The sequence below is a fragment of the Ovis aries genome, chromosome 23, assembly GCF_016772045.2.
Source record: "Ovis aries strain OAR_USU_Benz2616 breed Rambouillet chromosome 23, ARS-UI_Ramb_v3.0, whole genome shotgun sequence".
Classification (NCBI taxonomy): Eukaryota; Metazoa; Chordata; class Mammalia; order Artiodactyla; family Bovidae; genus Ovis; species Ovis aries.
Window position 1 is genome coordinate 52,628,936 of NC_056076.1, and position 20,044 is coordinate 52,648,979.

Consider the following 20,044-nt stretch of genomic DNA (forward strand, 5'->3'; position numbering starts at 1 on the left):
TTCTGGCACTTTAAAATCTGTTTCTTTCTTTTGTAGCACACTTTCTACTTTGGATTAGAAATGTTTATGGACTTTATCTCTCTTACACACCTGGAATGACCTTTAAAGTAGATTTTGGAGCTGATTCACTGTGACATCCTCCATAGACCATCTGTGTGCCTTCCTCCTGGTGCCCACCTGAGAGCCTCTGCATGTGTGCCTCTCTCTGGCTTGGCATGCTTTCTCAAACATAACCCCATGGCCATACTCCCTCACATCATTGAGGTCTTTTTAAGTTAAGTCCCTTAATGACCTGCCAGATCCCAGCCCACATGCACTTAAACCCCTTTCCTTACATTCCGTTTTTCATGATAGTCATCCTTGTCTCTAATACTTCATTTTTATCAATTTATTTCCTAATTCCTCTTGTTGTTCAATTGCTAAGTTGTGCTCAACTTTTTGCAGTCCCATGGACTGAAGCACACCAGGCTTCCCTGTCCTTCACTCTCTCCCAGAGTTTGCTCAAACTCATGTCCATTGCGTCGGTGATGCCATCCAGCCATCTCATCCTCTGTCATCCCCTTCTCCTCCTGCCTTCAGTCTTTCCCAGCATCAGGGTCTTTTCAAATGAGTCAGCTCTTCACATCAGGTGTCCAAAGTATTGGAGTTTCAGCTTCAGCATCAGTCCTTCCAATGAATATTCAGGACTGATTTCCTTTAGAATGGACTGGTTGGATCTCCTTGCCGTCCAAGGGACTCTCAAGAGTCTCCTTTGGCACCACAGTTCAAAAGCATCAATTCTTCGGCACTCAGTTTTCTTTATGATCCAACTCTCACATCTGTACATGACTACTGGAAAAATCGATAGCTGTGACTATATGGACCTTGGTACACAAGTATATACTTTCTTGTACTAGGGAAGAGTTCTTTTCTTTCCCTTTTATTATTCTTAATTCCTAGAGTAGTTTCTGGAATATACTAGGTACTCAGTAAACACTTGTTGAATAAATTAATAAATCACGGTGCCAAAATCCCTGAAAGTACTGCCTCCAGAGGAGTTGGTCTTAAAAATATTCACTACATGAGAATATAAGTAGAAAAATATGAAGCAATTTGTTAGCTATTTTATCTTTTGAACTTCTTACACATGCAGAAACAACTCTTCATTTTCTAGCCCTACCCTGCATATGTTTTACCCAGAAAGTTCAGGAAGAAAAGCTGAAATGCCATGTTGATTGCAATTTGGAGGGAATAGTACTGGAACTTCTTCCTTGCTGAAATTTATCTAATACAAGAGTCTGGAAATTTCACAATCCTTGTCATAATAAATACTGTATTACTTATTATTAGCTAAGCAACTGTAGAAATATGAATAGACCAAAAAGAAAGTGGAACAAAGCTGTTCCATAAAGCTTTTCTTTCACCTTGTTTATTGTCTTCATAACAGTTACATTGGAAGTCAGCACGTGCCCTCGGGGCTGTGTCTGCACAGAATGGTAAGGCACTAAGGGATCTGTTTTTGTGGGATTGTTCACCTAGGTCAGATACGCCAGATGGGAAGCGTATTCTCCCAACCACGTTGACTAACTGAGTGAAATTGGCTAGTTAATTTAGAACACCTGAATCAGCATTATCGTGGTCAAGGACTCAAATTCTTTTTCCTCTGAAGGACCAGATAATAAATGTTTCTGGATTTGCAGGTCACATAGTTTCTGCCACAGCTAGTCAACTCTTTCACTGTTGCTTGAAATCAGCCGTAGACAATAGGTCAAGAAATGGACATCACCGTCCATACAATTAAACTTAGTTTTTATGGATACTGATATTTGAATTTTGTGTAATTGTCACGTCATGATTTTTTTTTCTTTTTTGCTTTTGTTCAATCCTTGTTAGCTTATGGGTCCTACAAAAGGTAGCAGACCAGATTTGGCCAATGGACTATATGGTTTGCTGACCTTGGCTATAGAGTTTTTGTTTCAAGCTGTTACTGTTGTCTACGACTCTTTTGTGATCCCATGGACAGTAGCCCACCAGGCTCCTCTGTCCATGGATTTCCTAGGCAAGAGTACTGGAACGGATTGCCATTTCCTTCTCCAGGTGATCTTCCTGACTCAGGGATTGAACCCGTGTCCCCTGCATTGCAGCCAAATTCTTTACCACTGGGCTGCCACGGAAGCCTCCCCAGCCCCCCACGTATACACTGCAGGTTCTCCTAGTGCAACAGGAGGAGTACTAGCTTGGAATGGAGTTGCCTTGGCAAATATGGGAGACATTTCTGTGTTAAAGAAAAGAAAAGCAAGGTTTTGAGTCAGTTTACAGCTGGTATTGCAAGCCTGATTCCTCATCTCCAATTAAGACTGTATAGAGTACTCTTGCCTGGAAAATCCCATGGATGGAGGAGCCTGGTAGGCGGCAGTCCATGGGGTGGCACAGAGTCGGACACGACTGAGCAACTTCACTTTCACTTTTCACTTTCATGCATTGGAGAAGGAAATGGCAACCCACTCCAGTGTTCTTGCCTGGAGAATCCCAGGGACAGGGGAGCCTGGTGGGCTGCTGTCTATGGGGTCGCACAGAGTCAGACACGACTGATGAGATTTAGCAGTAGCAGCAGATTGCTTGTATTTTTATCTAAATCTTGTTCTCACTCTGCAACATTTAGACCTAATTAAGGTAGCTCATTTTTCCTTTCACTGTCTCTTCTCCAAGCATTTTAGAAAAACTTAATGATTTCTTTTAAAGTTGGCATTAGTATTCACTTGTAGAAATGGAGAGGTAACCTACACTTTGGTTGCTTAGTGCTCTACATTGTGTTTTCTCTACCCATGCCATTTTGACTCAAAGAGATAGCTCCAGCAAAAGGCATTTGTTCAGAGTTTAGTACTAGGAAGTTAAGATAAAAGACACTAATTGTATTAACATTTATTTTTAGATCTTGTTCATGATGATCATTTTGCCTCTCATTCATTAACAAGTATTTGAATAAATTGCTTGCAACTTGAATGCTTTTTATAATACAACCCTGGTGGATATCAGGGTATTTCTCCCAAGATACTTTAGGCAATTATCTCAATTTCCTGTGTTTATTTCCCCTCAAGAATGTCAAATGGTACATTTCTGTAGTCTCATTGTATAGTTCATGCAACTGTTATTGATCATCATTCATGATTTTTCAGTCCAGCTTGTCTCGGAATTAGACACTTTACATCTTCTGTACCAGACCAAATCATCTGTGCTTAGAAGTGTTAGTTTTTCCAAGCAAGAGACCTTTCTAATGCTTCTTGTCTCTGAAGGTACATAGAGTACTTTTATCTGGCAGGGGGTGTCTGGTTTTAGCCTTTGAAAAGAAATCTGTTCAGATGCTGATAATTTATTTTCAATTGGTAAGATTAGTAGACCACTTAATAAATGAAGTGGATCTCTTCTACCCACTTTATATCGCAGAGGATTAAGATCTCTTGTCCCTTGTTTTAATCAGAGATTTAAGATGTTTCCGTCTAAATGCATTAGTGCAGAGCTCCCCTACCTCCTCAACTTGCACTTCCTGTTTGAAAAGCTGATTAAATGGTTTCATTGCTGATTGGCTATAAGCCTATGCACCTTCCTGGCTACAAGCCATTAACACCCTGACCAGAAGTGCTGACAGGAAGATGAAGAGATTTACACCCTCTGATTTCTGTATTAACAACAAGGACAAAACAGTATGTGGTCCTGTCAGTGGATAATGCAATTTAAAGGTATATTTTCTTTTTCCACAGGTGCATTTTTCTCTGAAAATTAGCAGTTCAACTTGGTGTGAATAATGAGGCATCTTTGCTGATAAGTTTGAGTCATATTAAAAAAAAAAGTCTGTATAATGGACAAGCTCCTGATTTATAAGGCTATTACCATTTCTCTAAATGATAAAACTGGAGTCAGTTTATTCTTTAAATCTAAGTTTTGATTGCTTGAAAAATTTAGTGGAGAGAAACAAGCAGGAAAAGTGTGTTTTATAAAGGGAAAATAGTGATAAAACATAACAATGGTGAGAAAAATTGTGTTAATTGTCCAATTATTTAAGATAAAAGTAATAATTGTCAACAACAATTACTCCTTAACAACGAGGGACAATGCACTATATTAATATGGTCACTTTGCCCAATTCTCCACTTGTTTAATAGTCAACTATTTTTGTAGTCAACATCTTTATAGGAATATGTATGAAGTAAATGTAGTGTTTGTATACATAAATCCACTTGAAATGTACAGTTATCTATGTATATATTTGCCTATAGTTGTATACATATAAATAAGCATACAGACATACTCTCTATATCTGTATCTATATCTATATATGTATACACAAACACATATGTGAATGCTTATTAATCATGCACATGTATGTGTGTATAAATATCACAGATATAGGCATATACTCTGAGATACAGAATCTCTAATATGTAAAAATTGGAAAAAATATATTGAAATGGGGTAAAATGTTAATTTTGTATATTTGACACGTTTTCCATAAATTGAAATGATTAGATTTATTTCATCTCTAATGTCTCTTTCAGCCTTAAATGATGAAACTAATATTTGTTTATTTTCATATTCACTTGAGAATGCTGGAAATGATGAAAACAATTAATGGAGGATAGAAAGATTATTGAAGGAATACAGATGAAAAATCCAGCTTTTAATAATTAATTGGTCAATTACCGTTAACCACATACTACTGCAAAGGAACTGTGCTTGGCAGAAGAGACTGTGGAAATTGAAATATTATTCTTACTTTGAGAAAGTATATAGATTACTTTTAGAGAAGCGTGTAGAGTGACATCAAACCATCCCTGTAAAACAGGGATTTGATAAGTGGAGTAAAACCTGCATAACTGTGTCCCATATTTCAGAATCCAGAGAAGTCACATTAAAAGTGCAGAGTGCACTGTAAATTGTTTTTGTCCAATTACTTTGCTTGCAAAATCTCTTGATAGTTTTAAAGATAGTCCAACTCTTTAAGATCTAACTTATTGCAAGTTATAGGTTCTAAATTGCAATTAATGAGACTTTTGCACAGATTGAGGCCACCATTAAAATATTCTGAAATGGAAAAGATCTGCTATCAAAACTTTAAGATGAAATAAATCAACTGAAGCTAACTGTTTTAGAGTTTTCTTAACAGATGGCCCTTTGAGTAAAGGGGTAAAGCAGAAATAATCACTCCTCAGTGTGATCAGACTTAAAACAAGGGTATTATTTGATGTTTTCCCTATGTGAGACACTGAGCTGTGAATGTTCACAAAATATTGAGAAATGTATGTATCCTTGAGCAATCTAAAATTTAACCAAATAGAAGAGATGCATGAAAATAAGATAATGATATCAATGACTGGTTGCGGATTGCCAAATGAGAGCCAGCAAAATATATATTTGATGGGATATCAGAGAAGCAAAGGGAAAATAGATTTGATTTGGATCTGAAAGCTTGAGTTGGATTCAGATACTTGTGCATTCAGCAAATGTGTATTGAGTGCCTACTAAGTACCAGACACCTAGGCTAGAACAGTAAACAAATCCAGACAAGGCTCAGCCCTCAGAAAGTATGAAGAAGTAAAGAATTCAGGCAGAGAGCAGTGGGGTGGCAAAGCTGAGCAGTCAGATGGGAAGTAGAAAGCCATGTTCAGAAGCTAAATGAGAAGACTAGTTATAACAGGGCATTGTGTTACTATAACTGCAGGAGATAGATATGGAGAGTGAATGACCTCATAAACCCAAGAAAAATATACTCACTATGGTATATATCTGATGAGAAATTTGAGAAATAATGCTGTATTCTGAGATCCCCAATAAAATCAGGTTAACCCTTGATATATTTAGTGGTGAGAAATTGCTTTAAAGATGCATCTCACACATAATTCATAAGGGACTCAAGACTGATCGATTTCATTGGTATCTTAATAGATGATCCTAGATCTAAGACTCAACGCAGCAGCTTATTTCCCAAAAGGATGAATAGAGATTACAATAAGATGTCCTGTGTGTCTCAAACACCACTCTGACACAGAAGTAGTATCTGTAAATCACTCTAAAGATTGTCGCAAATCCTCAAATGCTAAAGCCAAGAGAAGAGTGAAATACAAGTTTGCTTCAAAGACAGCAAATTTTCATTCAAAGTCAATTCAAAGAACTTGGCAAAGTTTAGGATAAATCTAGCTGTTGGAAACTTATACTTTTGATCTTCTCTTAGTTGAAAAGCTGTATGTCTTAAAAAGAACAATATTTCAGATAGCCTTTGACAACAAGAGTTTTATCTACAGAGCTAAACTAAACCAGAGGGACTAAATTAATGAGAAGGCTCAATAAATGACAAGGTAGTTCACTTGGGGTAACAAACAAAGGAACAAGAATTGTTCACATTAACTTGAGTTGGTCAGTTTTTGCAATATTGGGCAGGTTTTATTGGCTTCTCTCTTACCTGGTGGCTCATTGGTAAAGAATCCACTTGCTAATACAGTAGATGTGGGTTTAATATATGGGTTGGGAAAATTCCCTGGATAAAAAAAATGGCAACCCACTCCAATATTCTTGCCTGGGAAATCTGATGGACAGAGGAGCCTGGTGGGCTAGAGTCTATGGTGTTACAAAAGAGTTAGACGTGATTGAGCGACTAACAAATCAAAATCACTCATAGCATAAATCTCCAAGCTTGTTTTTAAGTCTCTTTTGGTGTCTTTGTGATAAATGTCTGATGAGCACCGTATCTCTCCTAGACTGGCAGCTCTATCAGGGAAGTGATGGGGGATGTTTTATTTACTTCTCTATCTCCAATAATTTATACTCTGTTGTGTTAGTTTTGTTAAATGTTGGATGACAGTAAGGTCTGGCCACATATTAAGTAGTTTAAACATAGAATCACATGGTTATATAATTTTACAAATGGAAAGAACTTTGATGATGACCTCTAATCCTTTCAACTTTGAGATTCAGAACTTGACAGCCAGTAATTTACTTGGTCTCTTACTGTTATTCAAGTTTTAATACCACAATCTCTTAAAGTGTCCTTTTTTTCTGGCTTCCTTCAAACTACCACATACACCCACTTAACCCAAGCCAAATTCCCTTCCCCCATAACCTAATTTTTTTTTTTGAAACCAGGGCTGGTTCTTGATCTATCCCTTTCCCTCACAACCCACACTCAGCCTTCAACCAGTTTTGCTGATTTTGCCTTGAAATGTATCTAGCCTCTCTCGTTTCCTGTTCTCATTACTACCTCCCTTACCCGAGCCGGGGAACAGAGCACGGGGCACAGAGCACGGGGCACTTGTTATCCTTCCCAGGGGTCGACTCCAGACACTTCTGTCCACCGTATCTTGGTATCAGGGCTGCTGAGAGGAACAAAACTCAGCCAAGCACTGGAAGGAATAGTGCTTCACTCAGGTAAACAAGAGGCCGGTTCAGTCCCAGCAGTGGGCAGTGTTTCCCTATGGCCAGGGGGTCCCCAAAAGGCTGCTGCAGGGCAGTTGGCCTGCTTGTACCCTTCTGTGCCACAGAAAATTCTCCAGACCCTGGCTGTGGAATTTGAAATACTGAAGACTGGGAATATGCCTAAGGATCAATGACATACACTCTTCATCAGAACAAAGGAACGCCCACAGAGCCTGAAATGGAAAAAGATTCTTATACAAAGAGGTAAATCAGATCAGGCTATGTGAGGATTCGAGTCCCAGGCCCAGAGGTGGGAGTGAAAGACGGCTAGTGTGAGTTTGTTTCCCAGTACAAACCCCGTTTTTTTCACCTAGGCTACTGTTTGTGAGAGTCTTGTTTCCACTCTTGGCTTCAGCTGTGACCTCAGTCCCACTCATCCTCTATACAGACGCAAGAATGGTCTTCAAAAATTGTATATCTGATCACGTAATTTTCTTGCTCAGAATTCCTTAATAATGAATGAAATCCAAATGTATCAAGTTGGTACTCTGTCTGAATTCTCTGTAATATATGACTTCCTTAGTCTAACCCTTGCTCCTCTTTCCTCCCTGCTCTTCAAAGCTCATTTTGTATCTATTGAACCATGTTCCCTTTTAAGAAATAATTCCTAATACTTTAATTTTTTCGGTTTATGCTCATAGATCGTAAGATCAGGAAAGAGCATAAACAAGCTTGGAAGTAGTGTTATCTGTGATTCTATAAAAGTTTTAAGCACTCTCATACTGGAGACTTAAAGCTGTCCTGAAGGAATGTTTTACTTACTACCACACCCCTAAGAAACAGAAAAAATACCTCTCTCTGACTGCCCAGGTAGGTCCTTTTCCCATCTTATTCTCAGTCCAAGTATCGGATGATACTGTTGAGCCCACTAGAATGACTCCACAACTGAAAGATTTTCAGGGAAGATGACTTACTGTTGTCTAATTTACTGACATTTTTCAACAGGACATGATTACTAAGCATTAGGTATACAAAAAGATAAGTTGGAATAAATGACTAGTTCAGGTTCTTGTGGTAGATATTGATTCTCGTGAGTTTGAAACAAATCCCAAAATATGGATTGAATTTTGGCATCAGACACTGTTTTTTTTTTTTATCATTTGAATGTTTCATCCTATCAGGGGTATTTGATAACTCTGGGACAAGCTACACATTTTTGGTACTGTCTTAAATGCTTTGATTTCCTTAAGGTCTCAGTAGAGAAGGTGGAAAGTCATACATGTTCAGCAGTGAAGTGACGTATTTTGTCTTCCCATCTCCACTGTGCAAATGCGCTGGATGCAAATGTCTCATTAGCCCTGTTTTTCTCCCAGTAGGCACTTCCAAATCAAAGTTTAAATTATATAGATTTGCCAGAAGTTTTTCATCTAAATGATTATTTCTGCTGGGGTTTCTTGATTCTCATATTTCAGGTAGATTTTGTGGGGAGGAAAAATGATACTGGAATTGTCAGAGAAAGAATTTAATCCTTTTGATATATTTGATGTGAATCTTAGCTGTTATTAGGCTTCCCTTGTGGCTCAGCTATAAAGAATCTGCCTGCAATGCAGGAGACCTGGGTTCAATCCCTGGGTTGGGAAGATCCCCTGGAGCAGGGAAAGGCTACCCATTCCAGTATTCTGGCCTAGACAGTTCCAGGGACTGTATTCCATGGGGTTGCAAAGAGTTGGACATGACTCTTTGAATGACTTTCACTTCATCTGTTATCAAATTAATTTTAATCAACTATATACTGAAATAGAGGTAGGTATTGAGCTGAAACCACTGTTTTCACTGAAAACTTGTTCCAGTTAGGTTTCTCCTTTCTTTGATCTATGTCTACAAGTTATAAATATAGGAGTCAGTCATATTTTTTACAGGAAAAAAAATCCTTTATGTTGAAAGGAGGGTGGTCCTACCTAACAAGCTGAAAATACAAGATGTTTCTGGGGAATTTTAGTAGAGCCCTTTACAGCCAGGTACAGGCTACACTTCATATTATTATACCTTATATAGTGCCTAGTATGTATTCAATCAATGCTACTGGTAGCAAGAAAAATCAGCATTCGGGTTAATTGATTAACAGGTAGAAGAGTATTTAATCCTTTGGATGATACACTCAGTGAAAAGTTTGAAACAATCATAACCCAATAGATTCTTTTTAAATTATTATTATTTTTAAAATTCTGGCTGTGCTGGGTCTTCTTTGTAGCATGTGGTCTTTCTCTAGCTCTCTGCACAGGCTTATTGCCCTGTGGCATGTGAGATATTAGTCTCCCAAAAGGGACTGAACCTGAATCCCCTGCACTGGAAGGCAAATTCTTAACCACTGGACCACGAGGGAAGTCCCTCAATAGGTTATTGTTTCAGTGAGCTTTGAAACTAATAGGGTTATCTCTTGCTAAGTTTTTTTGCTTCTGGGCTCTCCTGTTATTGGGGCTTTAGCATGTTTCGCTCAAGAAATATGCCGAATATGAATCTCACACTTCTCCCTTGGGCTTCTAAAGTCCAGAAGAGCTCTTTGATGAGAGAAGCTAGTATCAATTTTCATCATTATATTTCTCAGGCCATTTGGAAGCTGCCTGCCACATACTGTTCTTGTGTAGTCGCTAAGTTGTGTCTGATTCTTTTGCAACCCCATGGACTGTAGCCCGCCAGGCTCCTTTGTCCATGAGATTTCCCAGGCAAGAATACTAGAGTGGATTGCCCTTTCCTTCTCCAGGAGACCTTCCAGGCCTAGGGTTCAAAGCTGCTTCTCCTGCATTGCAGGCAGATTCTTTACTATCGAGCCACCAGGGAAGCCTCCCCTGCCACGTGTTAGGAGCCCCAATAAGTGATGACTGATTGTGTTACTCTGAGTTCTCCAGAGAAACACATGAGACTGTGGATGCTGAGAAATCCTCCTTCCATTGGCAAAGTGTCCAGTAAAGAGATCCAGTAAAGCAAACAGTGTAAGTGCTGGTTCTGGTTTCAATCTAAATGCTTGAGAAACCTGCTGTCCCAGCTCAGAGTCAGGCGGAAAGAACGAATCCTCTTACTCCACTTTTTGTTTTGTGCAAGGCCTCAGTGGACAGGATGAGCTCCACCGGGGGGGGGGGGGGGCAATCTGCTTTCCTCAGTCTACTGATTCAAATGTTAATCTAGAAACACTTCACAGATACATTCAGAACAACGTTTAACCAAAAGCCTTAGCACCCCATGACGTATTTATATCCACATATGAAATTAACCACCACACTGACTGAATGAGTGAACGAAAAGTACTTTGGAAATTCCCATAAGATGATGTAATCAGTGGTGCTGGAGATTTGTGGCAGGGTTATCTGGAGAACCTAGATAGCAGGGAAGGGCTGGTAACAGTTACTTGATGTAAAACAAAAAGTCATACAACTTTAAGAGCTTGCTTTTCTGTTGTTTGGATGATTTGCCTGCCTTGAAACAAGCCCAGTTTACAGGTTGGCCCAGCAAATATCAGCCACATTCATAATCAGCTTTCATGAATGTTGTGACCATTTGTTAGCCATGCGTAATGAAATTTAAGCTTGATGGAAAGCCTGAGCCTGAATTCTGTAAAATTATTCATTACTATTGATTATAAACCAATCTCAGGTTTTGTAATAAGAATTTTATCTGCAAAGTAGAGAATGAAAATAAAGTTATTGTCAAAGCCTGTGGAGGTAAACATCTTTTCATGAAAATCAATATGCTTGTGAATAGTTTTTATTTTTTTAATCCACATTGAATAGAGGGTTAGAATCATTAGCAAAATGTCCCTTTGTATACTTTCAGATATGCCTCTAGACAAAAAAAAAAAAGGAAAATAATTTTCCTCACTTTAAAAAATATTAACAATTTTATATGGTTGTATTATGATAAGTATGCTGGATATTCCATAATTTGCTAACATAATCATCAGTTGCTTATAATAATCAGCAATTAGCTCATTTTCTAATGTTCACTATTTTAAGTAACGCTGTACTGAATAATTGTGTGTGTGTGTGTGTGTATAGCTTTTTTTTTCATATGTTTATGGAAAGATTCCTAGAAGTGAAGTTCTTGAGTTCCATTGTTATAATATACATTGATGAATCACTTTTCAAAGGCAGTGTATCAACTCATATAACAAAAATGGCATTGATGTTCAGTATGGTTTGATTAAATTTGAAAAAGAAACTCTCTCTGTGAATACAATACCATGTAACTTTGAGAAAGAGGTGATACAGCTCTGTTCATTATTCACTCATGTTCTGGGAAATACATATTGCATAATAGCTCAGAAGGATGAGGAAAAATAGCCATTAACTTGCTACCTGGAAACATGCTTCTACGATCTGCCTCTGTTGACCCCAGAGTTAACAAAAGACATGGATGAGCCAAGCTGAATCATGCTTGACTGATTGCAGATCACGAAGTCAAGAGACGGTGGACAGAGCTGCCAGTTACATGGGTGTAGTTCATGTGTGAGAAGAGTCTCCAAGCGAAGGTTAGGCAGGCCCTGAAGCCCAACTCTAGATTTGCTAGCCAATCCCATGGAAGACCTTTGTAAACTCATCCCTTCAGAGAGAGCACCCTTTTTGAATTCTTATGAAGGTGCGATGTTGGCTACCAGAGGCCCTAAGGATGCTATTAACAGGGGTGACTTGGAGAATCCTGAATTGCTCCAATGGATATGAAGGCCAAGAATCTAGCGAGGCAAGCTGATGAAATGATGATAGACCTCTATTCAGACTGACTCTTGATCACTCATGGGTTACAGGAGTTCCAAAAATGACCACTTGATTCCAAGTCTAATGTGTAATCAGTTTTGAAAGATCTGGGAAAATACCAGCCCATTAGAGAGTGTTTTATTTATGTATTTAATTTTGGCTATGCTTGGTCTTCATTGCTGCACACAGGCTTCCCCTGGTTGCAATAAGTGGGGGATGCTCTTTAGTTGCCCTGCGTGGCCTTCTCGTTGTTGTGGCTTCCCTTGTTGCCGAGTACAGGCTCCATACTTGTGGCGCCTGGGCTTAGTTGCCCCACAGCATGTGGGTTCTTCCCAGACCAGGGATGGAACCTGTGTCCTCTTCATTGAGAGGTGGATTCCTAGTCACTTGAGCCACCAGAGCAGTCCCTAGAGTGTTTATGTTGAATAAACCACATGGGTGATTCCAAGAAAGTCTTATATGATGACATTTCTCCCTATTTTTTTTTTGTTTTTGTTTTTTCCAAGGAAATGAGTTCTTTACGTGCTTCTAATCTTGCAGAGCTGGACAAACTGTGTCATTTGCCTACAGTTTTCTTTCCCTTTCATACTTCTTCTGTTACATCCTTCTGATTTCAACTAATCGGCCACATGGATATTTCTTCCCAGACCACACACTGGAGGAGAGTGGCTGGTACCTGCCAGACACACTTCCTAGACTTGGTTTGCAATGCCACATTCCAGCCACTTTTCAGCCAGCCACCTAGGAGCCTGTCATTTCACCAGTGAAAATGAAGATGCTAAAGCAAAAGCAAAAACTTGGGGGAAAAAAATAAAGAAGGGAAATGATAACTCTCAGAGGAACATGGAGAAATATGCTTATAATGTATTCTAAGAATCCTTTGTTGGTCTTCCGGCTGCTGAAAAGCAACCAAATCTGGAAAACCTCTCTTTGAATTATGTCTATTCTCTTCCCCTGGGCTAATTTGAAAATTAAAAGGGGGCAAACAAGGTCTGGCTTTGAAGGGACGTAGCTGTGAGGCTTTAATTTGGAGCAGGCAGAGCATTGGAGGCAGCTCTCCCCGGGCAGTCGTAGGATATGACCATGTTGCTGAATATTTAAAAGCAAGACAGGGTTTGCAACCGCAAGGTCTGTCCCCCGATTGATGTCTGTTTTTATTAAATGAACTTTAATTACTTAATAATTAGCCCTTCAATAGGAGGAGACAGGGATCCTGATAGTCCAGAGAGCAAATCAGAAGCATGTGCCACGTTGAGATTAGAATTTAAAAGAAGGAATAGGCCCAGTCTGGGGGTGCTGTGGGTCGAGAGGCCTCCCAGGAGGAAGAGGAGAGTCTTGGCATAAACGTGGAATGGAATGTTTCCACTGAAATGTTTCCACTTCAGCTTAAACAGCAAAAGTAGTTTAGGTTTAAGTGAATGAGTGTGGATATCTAAGCTCTTCAAACTTGGTGACTGTCTGCACCCGTGGAAAGATTTCTCTGCTACCCCATGTGGGGTGTGTGTGTGTATGTGTGCACATGCGCACGTGGGTAGAATGGTGCAGAGAGACTATTGTTCTCATTATTTTAATTCAGAGAGCCTAACACTTTTGATGTCCCTGTAGATTCACCAGCTTTGTATTCATTGCCATGGTGATTTTTTACCTCATTTTTAGCATCACAAAGGAAAAGCCCAAATGAAAAATGTTTGCTGCTTTGCTATTAACATTTCTACTGCCCAGCTGACAGCCAACAGTTTGGTTGTGCTGAGCTCATGAAAAAAAAAAAAAAATGTATTGGTCAGAGCCTGACTGATGACTGGAGCCAATACCCAGTCCATCCCAAGTGGGGCGGGGCTGGTCCTGAGACCATTGATAAGCTTGTTTCCCAGGACAGTGATTTGAAGGAAGAATGGGGAAATCTCGTTATGAATATCACTGTTCCACAATTTAAACTTATTGGGCTTAGACAAAGTTTTCATGGATGCACTGGACACTTGCCCTCCCCCAGTCTTTTCAAATGAAGATCTATATGGGTTGACTTTGTATGTTTAATAGCTTCAACCCTTTTTCACGTTCCGTGAAGAAATCTTTATTTTCTCCCTCTCTTTATGCTCTTCTTCCTACATTTCCCAATGTATAAGAGTCTGGGATATTTCCCTAATCCATCATACATATCTTTTCATTCAACATATACCGATGGATAATGATATGCCAGGCACTGGGCTAAGTGTTCAGAGTACAGAATAAAATAGAACCAGCTCTACTTATCTGGAATTTACAGATTCGCTGGGAAGATGGCTATTAAATTAATTCCACAGTTAATAAATTATAACTGAAGTGAATGTTGGAAAGGAGGCACATAGGAATAATTGGAGGCACATAGGAATAATTCTGTCTAGATTTGGGGAAGGCCCCTCTGAGGACATGAGAATTCTGGTACTATGTTGGCACTATTAAATATCAGGTAATTAAGTCTTAGCATAGTTAGTAAATGTTCTAGAAAAAAATTGTAGTTATGGCTGTTTATCAGGCCTTGAGCAACATTTAACAAAGTAACCTATATAAATAGGTACTTAATGAATCGTTTTAGTGTTAAAATTAGCTTTAGAGAATTAGGAAGGATCCTTTTAGAAACTGAAATAAACAGCCCATTTCTCCTTGTTACACTCATAACGGCTATATATCTCTTGCTAACATTTAATGCTTCCTGCTGCTGCTGCTGCTAAGTCACTTCAGTCCTGTCTGACTCTGTGCGACCCCATAGACGGCAGCCCACCAGGCTCCCCCGTCCCTGGGATTCTCCAGGCAAGAACACTGGAGTGGGTTGCCATTTCCTTCTCCAATGCATGAAAGTGAAAAGTGAAAGTGAAGTCGCGCAGTTGTATCCAACTCTTAGTGACCCACGGACTGCAGCCTACCAGGCTCTTCGCTCCATGGGATTTTCCAGGCAAGAGCACTGGAGTGGGGTGCCATTGCCTTCTCTGTTAATGCTTCCTATACAAATGTAATTAGGATAGTTGACATCAATAAAATTCCTAATATTGAAGCACAGGCACTTTTATTATTAGCAGCTTATAAAATCTGAGTTATCAGTGTCTATGTTTATCCTTATCATATCACGAGGAATAAAATGGAGTCACCACATATACGTGCCTGACTTCTCCATATTGTATAAACAGTGTGTTCTCTCCTTATTATGGTTCCTGAACTGTCCTCCTCACTAATAGATGCTGATCTTTGTTAATATACAGAGGTGCAGGTAATATGTAAACCTGTCAGTTAGCTGTGATGAGACTTCTCTGACAAGCCCAGGTATTCGTAGATATAAAATTGTCTTAGAATCCTGGGCCAGGCTAACCAAGAAGATAGGAACTTTGACTACATTTCATTCTTGCAAACAGCCTTCCCCCAAGGCTAACTGTGAAAGGCTTCCATAAAAACACCAACCATAGGTTCCTGTGCTATTTTTAATTGCAAAATTCTTCGGGCTGAAGTTTGTAAGAATTCAATCTGGGTCAGAGTGTACTTACTAAAAGAAGTTTACAAGTATTATGCTGATACTTGGGGGTTCAGGAGCCAGGAGGTACTGTTATATAAAAGAAACTCTTTTGGGGACATTTTCACTTAGCTTGGGAAAAAAGGATATTTTAAAGAGTATCATTCAGAACAAAACTTTCTTTAAACAATTGTACATAATGTAAACATTTGAATGAGTTTGCTTCCAAGTTCCATCTGTAAGGTAGCGAGAGTTACTTGAAGAGCTGTTGTGAGAAGTAAAGAAGGTAGTTAATGAAGGAACAGAATAGGATCAATGATAAAACTCGTTTCCTGTGTGATTGATCTGAATCTAATAGTTCTCCAATGAGTCACACTGTGTGAAGGTTGAGTTGATGGTTCTTGTGAAATGTAGACCCTGAGGCCAACTTGGAGGGTTTATTTAGGGTTTTCTGTTCTTTGGATTTTTCATTTTGATATTGTTTTGTTTTGGTATTGTTTCTCCATTTACAGACTGATGTCAAATGGAGGAAAGGAGCAACAATTTAAAAATAAAAATAACAATGCTGTCTATTCTTGGCCAAAAGTGGGACATTCTCAGAGAGAAGAGGGAGGTTCCACTTGGTTTTTAAAATTACCAGAAGCCCCATCCAAGCATTCAACCCAGTTGGTTGATGCCAAGTCAAAAACCATCCTCTTAACGGTTAGAGATGATCAGTTGCTATTTATGTTGAATTGTCTGTTCTGTTTTCTGTTTTTGTTTTGTTTTGTTTTTAATAAGCCAAGATCTGGCTAAATGATGAACCACAGAAGTGACCCCAGGTAATCTGGCACCCAGGTATATTATTTGCTGTCCCAAACTGCCACAGAGTAGGTTAGAAAGTGATAAACCAGCACTCAAATGCAGTTATCAAAATTTGCAGTCTTGCAGTAGTCTACATAGACACAGAACCTCAGTAAATATCTATATTTTTTTTCTTTCAGTAGATATTTGCTATGCTCTGTGGGCTGAAAAACACATATACAAACATGTAAATACTGATCATCCTTTTATTTATACCATCAACCGTCACACTGCCTATATGTCCTTTAAAAATTAAAGGATTGAGAGATGATTTCCAGTAAGTAAGATTAAGGAAAAGAGGATTTTTTGACTTAGTACTCTAAGAAGGACTACAGTTTTGTTAGGTAGATGTTAGGGGAGAAGGTATACCTCTTTAGAGGAAATACCATGAGAAATACCATCAAGAAGGAACCAGGTCTAGAACTGGTCAATAGATCTGAGTATTCTTTTGCAGGCGTGTGGAAGATGAGCCTGGAAGGAACACTGCATGGATTCTTGGGTAACAGGATATTTGTCTAAGACAGTACTAGAAAATGGAATTTTAGAGTTTCTGAGTGAAACCAAAACTTCTGGTGATTTAGAAACACTAATCTTTTGACTATGTTTAGGATGGATTTAGGTGAGAAAAGGGTAGTGATAGGAATACCATTCTTGCTATGATTGTTGTTGTTCAGTTGCTAAGAAATGTCTTGCTCTTTGCAACCCTATGGACTGTAGCCTACCAAGCTTCTCTGTCCAAGGGATTCTCCAGACAAGAATGCTGGAGTGGGTTGCCATTTCCTTCTCCAAGGGATCTTTCCAACCCAGGGATCAAACCTGCATCTCTTGCATTGGCAGGCACATTCTTTACTACTAAGCCACCAGGGAAGACCCCCATTATGCTTACAGTTAGTCAAATGTGATCCAATGAGTTGAACCACGCTTTTTCCGTAAAAAGGCTCTTGGTTAGCAGGTAACTGTTTTTCATAAGGATATAATTAAAATTATACCTATGTCTTTATATTGAATTAGAGCATTAAATGACTTATGAAAATACTATATTTCATCCTTATAAATTGCAGTGAGTTTAATGTTTATAACTAGGTGCTTGTACTTGTGCCTTGAAAATATAGTGCTAAGTTGATAGGCTATAACTTCTTCTTTTAATACTGTTGCTGGTTTGTTACACTGCCGTGAGATGTGAGTGCGCAAAGGTAGCACAATATTGTGAGCTCTAATTCAAGCCATATAGAACCTCGTAAACTTAGAATTGCTTTTTGATATGTGGGGTTTCTTTTGTAGAAACAAAAAGGAAAAGATACAAATCATGTTTATATTTTCTCACTATGTCAAGTAATCCACTATTTGAAGTTTTCCAACATCATTTCATTAAATTTTAAGTTAGAGTCGATCCCCGAACCCCTGTTTATTAAGATCTGAAATCACCATAGACTGCATAGTGAATAAGCATGCGCAATAGTAGCCAATTCCATTAAGCCTAATTATATTCGTATACAGTCTCATGCCTCATCTGTGATTCTTTGGGCTAGATGAAGTTTATATAAAGGAATCATCTATTGAGTACAGTTTGAATTACTCTTTCAATTTATGTTTCATTCTAAGTCTAGAACTCTGCAAGTGAAGTTTTTGAATACCACAGACATTCAGATATAAAATACATGTTTAGAATGTTATCCAGTGTGTGTTAACTGGTACAGGACCATATATATGAATATATGAAAGTATCCAGATATTCTGTCAGCTGATCACAAATGTTTTATTCTTATCTACTTTGTATAAAATGTATATCTCATAGGTGTGGGTAAGTTATTCCCAAGCTATGTTTCCTTAACTATAAAGTAAAATGCTAGGGATGGACACCAAGAAGAACATTATCAAATAAACAAATAAACCTGTTTGAAAAATATCTTGACCCATGTAACCGTCATGACATCTGGCCACATCTCATTGCAGATTTGCTTAATGTAGTGCATATAAACCATTCTCTGTTCAGGTACACGCTTTAAATCCATATTGAAGCTAATCAGTGGTAGATTAAGGCCCCTTCTTTTGAATGTGCCCGAGATTCTACACTACAAACGGCTTGGAAACTGGACTTGGAACAATGAGGCAGGGCACGAGTTAACTGATTTCTTTTGGTCTTCATTCAGTAGTGGATACAGCATAGTTAGATTAGTTCCAGTTAGCCAAATAAGGAGAAAATTTAGCATAAGCTTGGCTCGCACTGTAGAAACATCTGCACTGCTGAGACGAACTCATAGCTCTGTGGATACAGACTCCAGATGAGTAATTTTAGTACCTATGTGTAGAATAAATTTCAATTGATAAATTAACGTGCATCAGTTACCATTTCTGTGTGGTCTAGAATGAATTGCTCTTGCTAAACCATAATGTCACATCTCCAGGTCTGTAGGTCTGTTTATGAGTGTGAGTATAAAAAGTAGCATACCATCTTTGGCAACCTTTATCTATTCTGAATATGATATTGCTGTGATTTCCTTTTTCATGAATTCAGCTATCTTGTGGCTCAAAAGAATAATCTCTGAAAGGGACATGAAATATTACCTTAACCTAGAATATGAGACTTTTCCACAGCATTCCTGATTATCTCCCATGTTAAATCATGATGTTTGAACCTAGGCTGTTTTCCCTTCACACTTTTCACCCCAGCAAAACTTTTATCAGATTACCTGGAGAGTTAGGTTTGTAAGAATTAATATACCCCCAAATAAAATTAATAGTATTTCACACTGAACACATTAGAATTTGTTATTGACTAAACATTGGTAGAAAGTTTCCTTACAAAATTTAAACCAAGACCTAGGAAATTTTGGCCTAGTTAAAAATCTATAAAATAAAAATTACAGTAATATAAATATGAGCAGAAAAACTTGACATGAAACCCAAACCGATGAATGAATCAAATCTTATTGTGAAATGCACTTACAATGAAACCAACCCCAGTAAAACATTTTTTAAAAAGTAGAATGTAACTATGATGACCATGTATCAAGAAATTAAAATTGTTAATTCAAATTAACTCTAGAAAGTAAAATTGCCAGGATCCATCAGTGGTGACAAAATTCATTCAAATATGTTTGTAATCATAAAGAAATCCTTTCATGGTCAAAGCATTAGGGTCACAAGTAATCCATCTGTTCACAGAAGGAGGTTCAAGATGGCAGGCTCCAAATATCTTCTACCTCTTTATATACAACACCATGGTGGAGGAGGCTTCTCTCATCATGCTTTATGCTCAGGAGTGGTCAGTTTTTATTTATTTATCTTTTGTTTTTTCCCTACCTTTGCTTAATTATCTATGTATCTTTTTACATGTTATTTCAAATGAACATCACAGTAGTTGTATGAGCTGAATTTACTGTTATCCCATTTTATAGCCCAAAGAAATGAAACAAGTTACTGGAAGACTCACATGGAATAGGGGGCCCAGACAGGCTAGAAATTAAAAAAAACAGTCTAATTCCTACTTAAACATTTTTTCATTCAGCCACAGCATAACTGATAAATTACGATGATCATTTATCTTAAGCAGTCAATCTGTGAAAGAGTGTTCTCTGTTACTATAATCGGTGGT

The 20,044-nt window shown here is 38.4% G+C and overlaps 1 protein-coding gene across 2 annotated transcripts in view; it reads left to right on the forward strand.

Moving 5' to 3' along the window:
* The window catches only part of DCC (DCC netrin 1 receptor), a 1,280,644-nt gene that overhangs the window by 552,225 nt on the left and 708,375 nt on the right, over positions 1-20,044 (forward strand). The gene's annotated exons all lie outside the window — the stretch shown is intronic.